Raw genomic sequence first — 15,274 nt, 5'->3', positions numbered from 1 at the left:
CTTTAGTATTTGTTATCCAATCTCTTATGCATAGAAGGCTCAGACTGAAGTTCTGACTAGGTCTGTCTGAAAAGTCAGATGAAGCAAGGTCATCTGGCATCATCTGCTATTCCTGAAGCTGTTTTTGGAAACAATTCTCTGGAAACAGCTTCAGGAGGTAGGGGACCATAATAGCAGGTAATTACAGCTTCCCAGTGGATGAATCTTGTCAGAGCTATACATTTTGTAATATATGAATCTCACAATCAGTGATTTAGAACTATGAAGATATTCATATAGAGTCAGAATGGCTAAAATCAAAAACTCAGGGGACAGCAGATGCTGGAGAAAATGTGGAGAAAGAGGAACACTCCTCCATTGCCGCTGGGATTGCAAGCTGGTACAACTACTCTGGTAATCAGTATGGCTCTTCCTTAGAAAATTAGATGTATAATTTAGGAGGACCTGAGGACCCAGCTATACCACTCCTGGGCATATACCCAGAAGATGCTCCTACATGTAATAAATATACATGTTCTACTATGTTCATAGCAATCTTATTTATAATAGCAAAGAGCTTTAAAGAACCCATATGTCCCTCAACAGAGGAATGAATACAGAAAATGTGGTATATTTACACAGCAGAGTACTACTCAGCTATTAAAAACAATGAATTTATGAAATTCTAAGGCAAATTGATGGAACTAGAAAATATCATCTTGAGTGAGTTTATCCAATCACAAAAGAACATACATGTTATGTACTCACTGATAAATGGATATTAGCCCAAAAGCTTGGGATACCCAACATACAAATCACAGACCACAAGAAGTTCAAGAGGAATAAAGACTAAATTGTGGGTGCTTTGTTTTTTCTGATAAAGGGAAGAAAATACTCACAGGAGCAATTATGGAGATAAAGTATAGAGCAGAGACTGAAGGAAAGGCCATTCAGAGACTGTCCTTCCTGGGGATTTATTCTATAAACAGTCACCAAAGCCTGACACTATTGTGGATGCCAAGAAATGCTTGCTGAAAGAAGCCTGATATGGCTGTCTCCTGAAAGGAACTGCCAGAGCCTTACAAATACAGAGGAGGATGCTAGCAGCTAAATATTGGACTGAGCACAGGGTCCCTAATGGAGGAGTTAGAGAAAGGTCTGGGGGAGCTGAAGGGGTTTGCAACCTCATAGGAAAAACAAGATCAACCAACCAGACCCTACAGAGCTCCCAGGGACTAAGGCATCAACCAAGGGGTACACATGGTTGCAGCTGCACTTGTGGCTAAGGAGTGCCTTGTCAGAGGAGATGTCCTTGGTCCTATGGAGGCTCGGTAGATGCCCCATCATAGGGAAATGGAGAGAGGGTAGATGGGAATTGGTTGGGTGGGGGAGCATCCTCAGAGACACAGGGGGAGGAGGGGATAAAGGTCTTCTGGGAGAGTGGAACCGGGAATGGAATAACATTTGAAATATAGATAAAGAATATATTTAATAAAAAAAAGAAAGAAAAAATAGTTTTAGTAATAAAACTGTAAATGTTAAAAAAAGAATATATTCATATGTATTATGCATGGTGCACAGATCAGTTAAAAATAAAATTTTGTTCCTTGTTTGAGTGGGTAAAAGACAACTGTCCTTTTTATGAGTTAATTTGATCAGTAACCAATTGTGATGAGTCTTTACTTAATACCATATGAAGGATGGTACAAAGAATCTTAAGGATTCCATAACCAACAACATTTATGTCTAATTTTATTTGAAGTTTTAGTTAGAGACATTTTTTTATGACTAAGCCAGTTACTGCGCTGTTTCCCTATGGAGGAATCAGCAGATCAAGTGATCTGTCCTCTTTGAAAAAAATATTTTCAAATTTTCTTTTCTGTAGCCAAGATCTTTGGGGGGATTTCCCTGTCATATCTGATCTATATCATTCTGGATGGGATCCAAAGCCTTTTCTCCTTTCTTATCAACACAAATATAAAGCCAGTCTCCCAAAATAGCATGCCTTATGTCTAGTCATTGGAAATCATTAAAGGTATAGATGGAATTAATTTAATAGATTGTCCCTTTCCCAGAGAAAAATTCAATATAACCAACAAACTCCTACCCACACACATTTTAATAATTAAAACAAGTCAAAGTAGTTAAAAAATCTAAACAAATATTAAAATCTGTTGAGATAGTGCTTCTCCACCATCTCCTGATTTATTCTTGCATGATTAATTTTTAATACTGAGATCAAGGCCTAAGTTTTTCCTGTCTGAGATAGGTTAGGCTTCCTATCACTTGTTTATTGATCTAACTTTTAAAGATCAAAATCCTCAATTCTTTATACATCTATGTATACTTAAATCCCCTCTTCTATGGAAATTAATATCTCTGGGGGTATTTATGTCTCCTTTCTTTTTATATAATTATCAAGGCCTAAGTTTCTACTGTATCAGATAGGTTAGGCTGTCTGTCACCTGCTTTTGACCTACAATTTGTGATCAAAAGCCTAAAAGTATTTATTCATCTATTTACTTAACTTTAAATAAATTCCCTTATAATTACTGTGTAAGCCTATTTCCAGTAATAGTGAAATGTAGTTACAAGATGGAAAGCAGCCCCTGGAAGGGGCCTGGGACGCAAAGACAGGAGGCTGCCCAGAAGAAACAAGGGAAGCAAAGATAAATTATAGATTTTTAAAATATATTAACCCAGGAATACCAGAGGGGAGTATTTACTGGCTGTGGGAAGCTTTAAACATGCCTAGTCATTAGCTAGTGAATACATATCAAAATTAATGTGGCATATGTGTATATTTCACTTGCAAAACCAGAAGGCTCTGGCAGGTGGGTGGAAAAGTGACCCACCAGTAACTAAAGCAGTTGGACATTTGGCCCTACATCTCTCTTTTTCTTTCAAAACAAAACAAAAATGAAACTAAAAAACAAAAACAAAAGCAAAAACAAAAACCCAAAAAACCTCTTCTCCCAGACATAAATTGAACAAGCCATAACAATTATGTGAATTACACATTATGATATACATTGCCAAATGAATGCATAACATTAAATATCACATCCAGTATATCATATTTGTCAAATAGATAAAGTAATCTACCATTATTCCTAACGAGTTAGATATTATCCTTAGACTATGTTTAGCTGTAGGTTAAAATGGTGGCCCATTTCTGCTAGGGACTTAGGCTGCTCAACGAGGTGGGACATAGGAAATCTTGACTGTGTGCACCCCATGCCAACACCAGGTGGGCATCAGGCTGAGAGAAGCCTTAGGATCCTGGTCTGGGAGTTGGGGAGTGCAATCTCAGGCCCCTGGGACTTCTGGAGTTGGGCTGGTGGGTTCCCAGGTCTGCATGGAGGTTGGGGACAGCAGGTTCCCAAACACTTGGGCATCCCAGATGCCTCTGGATGCCCTGGATGAGTGAGGGCCCTTACATGACTGATGGGCACAGATCTATGGAGTAGAGATCTGTGGCCTCATGTCAGGAGCCTGGTGTCTATGAGTTTGGCAAATGCCTACTGTTTCTTACAGGATCACCTGCTGGGTCACTGGGGTTTTAAACCTAGCTCAATCAGAAACAGTCCCTCATTTAGGATTTAGCCTGCAGCACCATCTAAAAAGCATGTCTTCCACTTTATAACCTCTCTGTTATTGTTAAACATCTTGAGTTTGAATATGAGACAAAAACTAGTCTTTAACCCCATCAGGAATATGAGAATGATTAAAACATTACCTAGGTATATAGGAAGCACCAAACATAGCTCCTTGAACAATTGTAGAGACAGCTGACTACCTGGACAGCTCCCTAATTCCTTAATACTTGGGAGCATAAATCTTCAGTCCTTTGGCCCAGGATAGACTTTTGCAAAGCAGAATTTCTAAAGACCCAATATCAGCAGAGTCAGCAGCCAACCATTCTTCATAATGTGTCCTTTTCCCAGACAGTATTTTGTCTGCAGATGAAATAGGCAATTTTTACCCAGTGGCTACCTTGCCATGAAAAACAACTTTGTCTGGCAGTGAAGGTGCTCAATATATTTTTTTAAATCAAGAGAGGGTGTTGTCAGGAGCAGATATGTCTCATTGCCAAATGATTACATACCATTAAATATCACATTCTGTGGATTTCTGATGTTTTTGAAGATTGTATATATGGTAATCTGAACTGTTAAATCTTGATATTTTTAGCTATTTCTAATTGAAATATATTGAAAAACCCTCTTTTATAACTAAATCAGAATCTAACATAATTATGAGTTTTTTTTAATCTGGCCCTTAACTTATATTACTTAATCATCTAAAAAACAGTTTGTAATAGCAGTTATTAGAAGGACTGTGTCTAAGCTTTGTCTTCTCAAATGAATTGCATAGGCAAAACGCCTATCTAAGATTAACAATATTAATCTTATGTTTTGTAACACTATAATAAATTCATACTAATGAAATCTTAAATCTCTATCAGGATAAATTCTGTACACACTGTATGAAATTATAACTTCATTTTTGCATCAATTTTAAAGATTCCTACTAACTAAAATTATGGCTATGCAATCAATTCCACCAATTTGCTCCCTGTGCAAAATTATGACCATTCCCAAATTATCCCTTACAATGACAACTTTTCTATAATTTCAAAAATAACCATTGCCAGAGCCTCAAACCTGGGGAATTGAGTTGACAACTCTCCATAACTTCTGGCTGAACAGGAGTGACAAAAATATTCTTTAAAAGTAGATAGAGGTAGGTAAATTAGGTAAGTCAATTAGAAAATTTGGGTAGACCTAGGAAAGCTAGCTTCAGCATCTGTTATCCTGTCTCTGTATATTTAGAAGGCTCAGGGCTTGATGGAAATTCTGACTATATCCATGTGAAGGTTTGAATGAGGCAAGATGACCTGGAATCCATGACACAGGGGATCTGAGCAGGTCAGTTCAGCTTCTCTGAAGATGAATCTCATGAAAGCTCTACATTTTGTAAGATATGAATCTCACAAATAAAATTTTATTAACATTAATATATCCATTTGAATTGTGCAGGGTGCACAAATTAAAGATGAAATCCTGTTCCTTGTTTGAGCATGTGAAAAACAGCTGTCTTTTTATGAGTTAATTTTATTAATAACAAATTATAATGTCTTCATGCTAAATGAAGGATGGCACAAAGAATCTTTAGCTATATTGTTTGATTCTCTTGTATTTTTCTATTTCCTTAGGGGTTTCCTTCTATCATATCTGATCCATATCACTGTGCAAGCAGGTCTAATCTCTTTTCCTGTCAACACAAAAGAAGAGTCTTTCTCCCAAAATAGCATGTCCTTGGTCCAGTAACTAGAAATCATTAGATGTTTAGCTTGATCTCTCTCCCAGAGGAATTTTAATATAGCCACTAAACTCAAAAAACACACCCATTTTGATAATTAGAACAATTCAAAGCAAATAACACAATCTAAACAAACATTATCTGTTGAGACAGTGCTCCTACTGCCTCTGTCCCTACCTTCATGAGATCAAGGCCTAAATTACATGAGCCTTACTTGCTATATGGACCTATTTCCAGGCTCTCTCTCTATATAATTCTCAAGGCCTAAGTTCTTAGCGTCTGAGATTGGCTACACACCCTATCCCCTTCTTATTGTATAAGCCTATACTAATCTGTCACACCAGGAATCAATCTCAGAATTCCTGCAGAGCCCACCTTCAAATAATTTGAGTGTATCTTGGCAAGATCTTTTCAAATCTTCTCTAAAGCTTTTTTTTTTTTTCATTCAATCTGCCTTCTATCTCTAAAAACAATTAAAGCTCATTTATCTCTATCCTTTATCTGCTTCTTTGGAGACCAGCAACATTTTACTGTCTGCCTCTGTCTTGCTCCAAGCACCTTGTCTCTGCACAACAGGAGCTCCCAGTGCCTGTGAGCACCTCTTTGTATTAGTTCTGAACTGCAGAAAGAATTCCCCACAAGTCTCAGCCAAAATCTGTATTGCCTTCTATCTTTAAGAACAATTAAACCAAACTTTAGAATTAAATCCTTTGATAACCTGCTTGCAGGAAACAGGCAGCTTTAGCTTTTATTGTCTGGCTCTATGCCTCAAGCAGCCACGCTGCCTCTTTTCACAGCAGGGGATCTCAGCACCTGTGAGCTGAACCTACCCCTATGTTCTTTTGTTTTAAGTTTCTTATGGGCTGGAGCCACCACATTACTCATTCTTTTCCTCTCCCTGAGAAACTAATTTTCCCTCTTCCTAGACTTATATCAATGTGAGTATGTGATCAATCCAAGAATTTCTAAATTAATAGTGGATTCTCTTTTTCCACTTTGCTTGCTATTTGTTGCATGTAGCTTTTAGCTACCAGGCCTTGCTCCAGGATCAAGGGCCACCCCCTCCCAACTTCCCTTGAATAAAAGACATAGCCACACAGTTAAGTTAGGGCAGATAGGAGGCTAAGTGTAATGATAAGGGTGAGTTTTTTTTTCCAGGTAAGAGATATTAGCTGGTGTAGGTGCAGTTCTGATGCTAAGGTCCTGTTCCCCAATTGGGTCTTGATCTGTCATGTCAGTAAAGAAAGCCATGAGCTAATTGTTGGGCAAAAGGTAGAAGCAGGACTTCCAGGTTGCTGGAGGAAAAGGGGATGAAAGGAAGAGAGAAGAGAACCAAGCAATCATGTGAGGTCTCAGGAGGAGCAGTGGACTGTAGCTATTTCTATAGATGGGTGGACTGAGATATTTAGCAGGGATTAGATTCAACTGATCAACTGAAGATTTGGGCAAGTAGGAGGAGTAGAGATAAAAATATTAAGGGCACACTTTTCTAGGTGGGGGATAGAAGGCATGTTGGATTGAATAACTGTGTCGGTGTCTTTTATCCACAGATTCAAGGGAAGCTGAGTAGGTGCTGGTAGTGTACCCAGAGAAAAAGTGTGTAGTGAAAAGCTACATGCAGCAAAAATATATTAATATCATTATAGGAACTGTGATGTAATTTCAGCTCATTAGAGGCTGCATCAGTAAGTTCACACTGCAGGTTAGCCTTGCCTGCAAAGTAACAACCTGTTTGATAAAGGAAGTAAGAAAAGGAAGGAGGAAAGGAAATGAGGATGGGTGTGGCTAAGGGAAGAGATAAAGAAAAAATGAATATTAAAAATACATTGATGATACACCCAGCACATGATAAACTGCACAAGTGAGATGATAAACTGCACAAGTGAGACCGGCCCTGCAGATTGGAGGATTCTATCAAGAGACCTCTGAAAAGAGCCTTCCAGTTTCTGCCTCCAGATACAGAACACCCCTGACAACAGCACACCATCTCCAAGCAGTGCAGGAAGCCAGCTGTACACCCAGCAGCCAGCGAGGAAGAGGCAGCCTACACAGGTGAGACCAGCCCTGCAAACTGGAGGATCGCATCCAGAGGCCTCTGGCAAGAAGAGCCTTCTAGTTTCCACCTCCAGATCAGGAACACCCCTGGCCACAGTGCAGAGGGAGAGAGCCAGCACAGCCTACATCCAGAGTTGATTGAGGTCACAGAGCTACATACCCAAATACAAGAGAGTGGGTCTCGGCTGCAATCTTTGCTTCTGCGACTGTATAACAGATTGGTAGGCAGTGTTCACCAGAGGATCACTTGGAACACACCCCACCAGGGCTCCACCTGCACACAAGAACTCAGCAGCACCACAGCAATTTGTGTCAGGGGAAAGCAGGTCACCCAGTGTTGCTGAGTTAAGCCTGCATGCACACAGAAAGGGCAAGCTCCTGCCAGTTACAGTAGGCCCAACTAACACCAGAGATAACCAGATGGCAAAAAGGCAAACGTGGGCATGTTGCTAACAGAAATCAAGGGAATATGGCACCATCTGAACCTAATTCTCCCACAAAAGCAAGTCCTAGATACCCCAACACTCCAGAAAAGCATGATTTGGATTTAAAATCACAGGTCATGATGCTGATGGAGGGTTTCAAGAAGGTCATAAATAACTCCCTTAAAGAAAAACAGGAGAACACAAGTAAACAAGGAGACACCCTTGAAGAATTAAGGGAAAACACAACAAAACAGGTGAAGAAATTAAACAAAGCCATACAGGATATAAAGAAGGAGATAGAAACAATAATGAAATCACAAAGGGAGACAACTCGGGACATAAAAACCTAGGAAAGAAGTCAGGAATCATGGATCCAAGCATCAACAAAGGAATACAAGAGATAGAAGAGAGAATCTCAGATACAGAAGATACCATAGAAAACATTGATAGAATAGTCAAAGAAAATGAAAAATTCAAAAAGTTCTTGACCCAAAATATTCAGGAAATCTAGGACAAAATGAGAAGATCAAACCTAAGGGTTATAGGTATAGAAGAAAGTAAAGATTTTCAACTTAAAGGGACAGTAAATGTCTTCAACAAAATTATAGAAGAAAACTTCTATAAAATAAAAGATGCCCATGAACATACAAGAAGCCTACAGAACTCCAAATAGATTTGACCAGAAAAGAAATCCATCTGGTCACAAAATAATTAAAATACCAAATGTACTAAACAAAGAAAGAATATTAAAAGTAGTAAGAGAAAAAGTCAAGTAACATATAAAGGTAGACCTATCAGAATTACACCAGATTTCTCACCATGAAATGACTTATGAAAGTCAGAAGAGCCTCAGCAGATGTCATGCAGACCCTAAGGGAACACAAATGCACACCCAAACTGCTATATCCAGCAAATCTCTCAATTACCATAAATGGAGAAACCAAGGTTTTTCATCAAAACAAATTTACAGAGTATCTTTCCACAAATCCAGCCCTTCAAAGGATAATGAATGGAAAACCCCAACAAAGGGAGGGAAACTACACACAAGAAAAAGCAAGAAAGTAATCTTCTTTCAACAAACACAAAAGAAGATAACCACACAAACATAAAATTACATCAAAAATAAGAGGAAGCAACAATCATTATTCCTTAATATCTCTTATCATCAATGGAATCAATTCCCCAATAAAAAGTCATAGACTAACAGACTGGATTTGTAAACAAGACCCATTTTACTGCGTACAGTAAACACATCTCAGTGTCAAAGAGAAACACTACCTTAAAGTAAAAGGCTGGAAAACAGTTCTCTAAGCACATGGTCCCAGGAAACAAGCTGGGGTAACCATTCTAATATCAGATAAAATAGACTTTCAACCAAAAGTTATCAAAAAGACACCGAAGAACACTTTATATTCATCAAAGGAAAAATCTACCAGAAAGAACTCTCAGTTTTGAACATCAATGCCCCAAATACAAGAGTACCGGGCATTCGTAAAGGAAATCTTATTAAAGTTTAAAGCACACATCGCACCCCATACAATGCTTGTGGGGGACTTAAACATATCACCCTCTTCAATGGACAGATCAGGGAAATGCAAACTAAACAGAGTCACAGTGAAACTAACATAAGTTTTGGACCAAATGGATTTAATAGACATCTATACCGCATTTCATCCTAAATCAAAAGAATATACCTACTTCTCAGCACCTCATGGTACCTTCTCCAAAACTGACCATGTAATTGGTCACAAAACAGACCTCAACAGATATAAGTTGATCAAACAAATTCCATACCTCCTATCAGATCACTATGGAATAAGGGTGGTCTTCAAAAGAAACAAAAACAACAGAAAGCCCTCATACACATGGAAGCTGAACAATGCTCTACTCAATGATACCTTGGACAAGGAAAAAATAAGGAAAGAAATCAAAGACTTTAGAATTTAATAAAAATGAAGGCACAACATACCCAAATTTATGGGACACAATGAAAGCAGTGCTAAGAGGAAAACTCATAGATCAGAGTGCCTACTAAAAGAAGCTGGAGAGAGCATACAGTTGGCTACAGTTTAACAGCACACCTGAAAGCTTTAGAACAAAAAGAAGCTAATACATCAAGAGGAGTACAAGGCAGGAAATCATCAAACTCAGGGCTGAAATCAAGCAAGTAGAAACAAAAAGAACTATACAAAAGTAGGAGCTGGTTCTTTGAGAAAATCAACAAGATAGATAAACCTTTAGCCAGATTAACCAGAGGGCACAGAGACAGTATCCAAATTAACAAAATCAGAAATGAAAAGGGTGAAATAACGACAGAAACTGAGGAAATTAAAAAACGCATCATATCCTACTACAAAAGCCTATACTCAACATGAAATGGAAGATTTCCTAGACAGATACCAACTACCAAAATTTAATCAGGATCAGATAGACCATCTAAATGGTCCCATAACATCTAAAGAAATAGAAATGGTCATTGACAGTCTCCCAACCAAAAAAACACCGGACCAGATGACTTTAGTGCAGAATTCTATCAGACATTCAAAGGAGACCGAATGCCAATACTCTTCAAACTATTCCACAAAATAGAAACAGAAGGAACATTACCCAGTTCATTCTATGAAGCTACAATTTTGCTGATACCAAAACCGCACAAAGATCCAACAAAAAAAAAAAGAGAACCGTAGGCCAATTTCCCTTATAAATATCTATATGCAAAAATACTCAATAAAATTCTTGCCAACTGAATCCAAGAACACATCAAAACAATCATTCACCATGATCAAGTAAGCTTCAACCCAGGGATGCAGGGATGGATCAATATTCAGAAAACGATCAATGTAATCCACTACATAAACAAACTCAAAGAAGAAAACCACATGGGCATTTCATTAGATGCTGAAAAATCATTTGATCAAATTCAGCATCCTTTCATGTTAAAGGTCTTAGAAAGAACAGGAATTCAAAACCCATATCTAAACATAATAAAAGCAATATATAGCAAACCAGTAGCCAACATCAAACTCAATGAAAAGAAACTTGAAGCAATCCCACTAAAATCACGGACTAGACAAGGCTGCCATCTCTCTCCATATTTATTCAATATAGTACTTGAAGTTCTAGCCAGAGCAATTAGGCAACAACAGGAGGTCAAAAGGATACAAATTGGAAAGGAAGAACTCAAACTATCACTATTTGCAGATGATATGATTGTATAATTAAGTTACCAAAAAAACTCCAGAAGAGAACTCCTACAGCTGATAAACAATTTTAGCAAAATGGCTGGTTATAAAATCAACTCAAGCAAATCAGTAGCCTTCCTATACTCAAAGGATAAGCAGGCTGAGAAAGAAATTATGGAAATGACACCCTTCACAATAGCCACAAACAATATAAAGTATCTTGGTGTAACTCTAACAAAACAAGTCAAAGATCTGTATGACAGGAACTTCAAGTCTTTGAAGAAAGAAATCAAAGAAGACCTCAGAAGATGGAAAAATATTCCATGCTCTTGGATTGACAGGATTAATATAAAAATGGCCATCTTGCCAAAAGCAATATTGGGATTCAATGAAATCCACATCAAAATCCCAACTCAATTTTTCATAGACTTAGAAAGAGCAATTCTAAAATTAATCTGGAATAACAAAAAACACAGGATAGCTAAAAACTATCCTCAACAGTAAAAGAACTTCTAGGGGAATCAGTATTCCAGACCTCAAGCAGTACTACAGAGCAATAGTGTTAAAAACTGCGTGGTATTGGTACCGTGACAGGCAAGTGGATCAATGGAATAGAATTGAAGACCCAGAAATGAACCCACAGAATTATGATCACTTGATCTTTAACAAGGGAGCTACACCATCCAGTGGAAAAAAGATAGCCTTTTCAACAAATGGTGCTGGTTCAACTGGACATCAGCATGCAAAAGAATGCAAATTGATCCATTCTTATCTCCTTGTACTAAGCTCAACTCCAAGTGAATCAAGAATCTCCACAAAAAAAAACCAGACACACTGAAACTAATAGAAAAGAAAGTGGGGAAGACCCTTGCGGACATGGGCACGGGGGAAAAAGTTCCTGAACAGAACACCAATAGCTTTTTCTCTAAGATGAAAAAAAAAATGGACCTCATAAAATTACAAAGTTTCTGTAAGGCAAAGGACATTGTCAAAAGGACAAAATGGCAGCCAACAAATTGGGAAAAGATCTTTACCAACACATCAAACAGAGAGCTTATATCTAAGATATACAAAGATCTCAAGAAGGTAGCTAAACAAAGAATTTTCACCTGAGGAATATAGAGAAGCACCTAATTAATGTTCAACATCCTTAGTCATCAGAGAAATGCAAATCAAAACAACCCTGAGATTTCACCTCATACCAGTCAGAATGGCTAAGATCAAAAACTCAGGAGAAATCAGGTGCTGGTGAGGATGTGGAGAAAGAGGAATACTCCTCCTCTGCTGGTGGGTTGCAAGCTGGTACTACCACTCTAGAACTCAGTCTGGAGGTTCCTCACAAAACTGGGAATGATACTTGTGGAGGATCCTGCTTTACTACTCCTGGGCATATACCCAGAAGTAATGTAATATTACCTAGCATGTAATAATGATACACGCTCCACTATGTTCATAGCAGCCCTATTTATAATAGGCAGAAGCTGGAAATAACCCAGATGTCCCTTAAAAGAGGAATGGATGCTGGGTAGAAGAGGCATAGAAGGGATTTAAGTTTCATGGACTAGGGATCAGTGAGGAACCACAAGAAAAAAGAGTATAGGAGGAGGTCAAGTTAACATGAGATTGAGGGGTGGCTAATTGAGTTAAGAGCAGATCAGCTAAAACATAGTGAGTAATAACTCAGGATTATCAATAGGAAAGGAGATTCTAATAAACTAAAGAGTAGTATCTGCCCACCCTTTGTGTTGTTTAAGGATTATTAGAAATAGAAAGTCTTTGTGTCTTTTATTTGGAAACTAAAGGGTCAAAGGTGGGGTAGAAACCCTGGGCCAAGATTAAATATTTCTAAAACACTTAATATTCTGGCATCATGACCCTAGCTGTAAAGATGAAATCCTGTTGGAATGTGTACTGTCTGACATGGACACAGTCATGTGAAGAACTTCAAGGCCTCAGGCCTATAAGAATGGAAAAGCCTTTCTCAGGCAAATGTCAGAGGGATGTCAGTGCCTTCCTTGTGTCTGAGCATGAATGTTGACAGTGCACACAGAAAATGTCGCTGTCATTTTCTCCCCTAGAGAAACTTTACAACTTGAAAACTGCTCCAAAATGAAAATTAGTAAAACCGGTTCTTTAGTTTTCAGCTGTATGTAATAACCCTTATGCCTTGTTTATTTTTATGCAGTAACCCTGCTGATTTGTGCTGCTCTATGCAATAGCACTGCCTCCCTTCCTGTTCAACAATATACAATAAACAAGCTGAGCATGCACTGATTGTGTATCTGATACACAATCTGATACAGCTTCTTTATCTGATAGCCCAGCACACACAATCCTTGATTTTCTGTATCCACTTGTGTGTCCTTTTTCCATCTTCTTCCTACCCCATTTAGATTAATCCCGCAAGCTTTCCAAAAATTTGTCATCTAGCCTTTCTTTTTTTTTCTTTTGTTATTTGTTTTTTGTAATTTTTTTTTTTTTTTTTTTTTTTTTTTTTTTTTTTTTTGCTTAGGAAGTCTTTTTTTTAACTCGATATATTTTTTTATTTATATTTCAAATGATTTCCCCTTTTCTGGCCCCCCACTCCTCGAAAGTCACATAAGCCCCCTTCCCTCCCCCTATTCTCCCACCCTCCCTTCCCACTTCCCTGTTCTCATTTTGCCCTATACTGCTGCACTGAGTCTTTCCAGAACCAGGGGCCACTCCTCCGTTATTCTTGTACTTCATTTGATGTGTGGATTAGGTTATGGGTATTTCAATTTTCTAGGCTAATAATCTCTTATTAGTGAGTGCATACCATGATTAATCTTTAGATACTAGGTTACCTCACTTAGTTTGATGTTCTCCAGCTCCATCCATTTGTCTAAGAATATCATGAATGCATTGTTTCTAATGGCTGAATAGTACTCCATTGTGTATATATACCACATTTTTTGCATCCATTCTTCTGTTGAGGGATACCTGGGTTCTTTTCAGTTTCTGGATATTATAAATAGGGCTGCTATGAACATAGTGGAGCATGGATCCTTATTACATGCTGGGGTAATATGCCCTCTGAGTATATGCCCAGGAATGGTATAGCAGGATCCTCCGAAAGTGACATGCCTGGTTTTCTGAGGAAACGCCAGAGTGATTTCCAGAGTGGTTGCACCAACTTGCAACCCCACCAGCAGTGGAGGAGTGTTCCTCTTTCTCCACATCCTTGCCAACACCTGTTGTCTCCTGAATTTTTAATCTTAGCCATTCTGACTGGTGTAAGGTTGTTTTGATTTGCATTCCCCTAATGACTAATGAAGTCACGCATTTTTAAAGATGCTTCTCAGCCATCTGAAGTTCTTCAGGTAAAAATTCTTTGTTTAGCTCTGTACTCCATCTTTAATAGGGTTATTTGGTTTTCTGGGGTCTAACTTCTTCAGAAACTGTAATTTTATGGGGTCCCGTTTGTCAATTCTTGATGTTAGAGCATACACTATTGCTGTTCTATTCAGGAACTTTCCCCCTGTACTGGTGGGTCATCCTCAGTTTCTTTTCTATTAGCTTCAGACTGTATGGCTTTATGTGGAGATCCTTGATCCATTTGGAGTTGAGCTTAGTACAAGGAGATAAGGATGCATCAATCCGCATTCTTCTGCATGCTGACCTCCAGTTGAACCAGCACCATTTGTTGAAAAGGCTATCTTTTTTCCATTGGATGTTTTCAGCTCCTTTGTCGAGGATTAAGTGGCCATAGGTATGTGGGTTCATTTCTGGATCTTCAATCCTGTTCTATTGATCCTCCTGCCTGTCACTGTACCAATACCAAGCAGTTTTTAACACTATTGCTCTGTAGTATTGCTTGAGGTCAGGGATACTGATGCCCCCAGAATTTTTTTGTTGTTGAGAATAGTTTTAGCTATCCTGGGTTTTTTGTTATTCCAGATGAATTTGAGAACTGCTCTTTCTAGCTCTATGAAGAACTGAGTTGGGATTTTGATGGGTATTGCATTGAATCTGTATATTGCTTTTGGTAAAATGGCCATTTTAACTATACTAATCCTGCTGATCCATGAGCATGGGAGATTTTTCCATTTTCTGAGGTCACCTTCCATTTCCTTCTTCAGAGTCTTGAAGTTCTTGTCATACCGATCTTTATACTGTTTGTGGCTATTGTGAAGGGTGTCATTTCCCTAATTTCTTTCTCATCCTGCATATCCTTTGAGTATAGGAAGGTTACTGATTTGATTGAGTTGATTTTATAACCTGCCACTTTGCTGAAGCTGTTTATCAGCTGTAGGAGTTCTTAAGTGGAGGTTTTTGGGTCACTTAGGT

This window comes from Apodemus sylvaticus, chromosome 2, assembly GCF_947179515.1.
Source record: "Apodemus sylvaticus chromosome 2, mApoSyl1.1, whole genome shotgun sequence".
NCBI lineage: Eukaryota > Metazoa > Chordata > Mammalia > Rodentia > Muridae > Apodemus > Apodemus sylvaticus.
Note: the sequence above shows the minus strand (reverse complement) of the source record.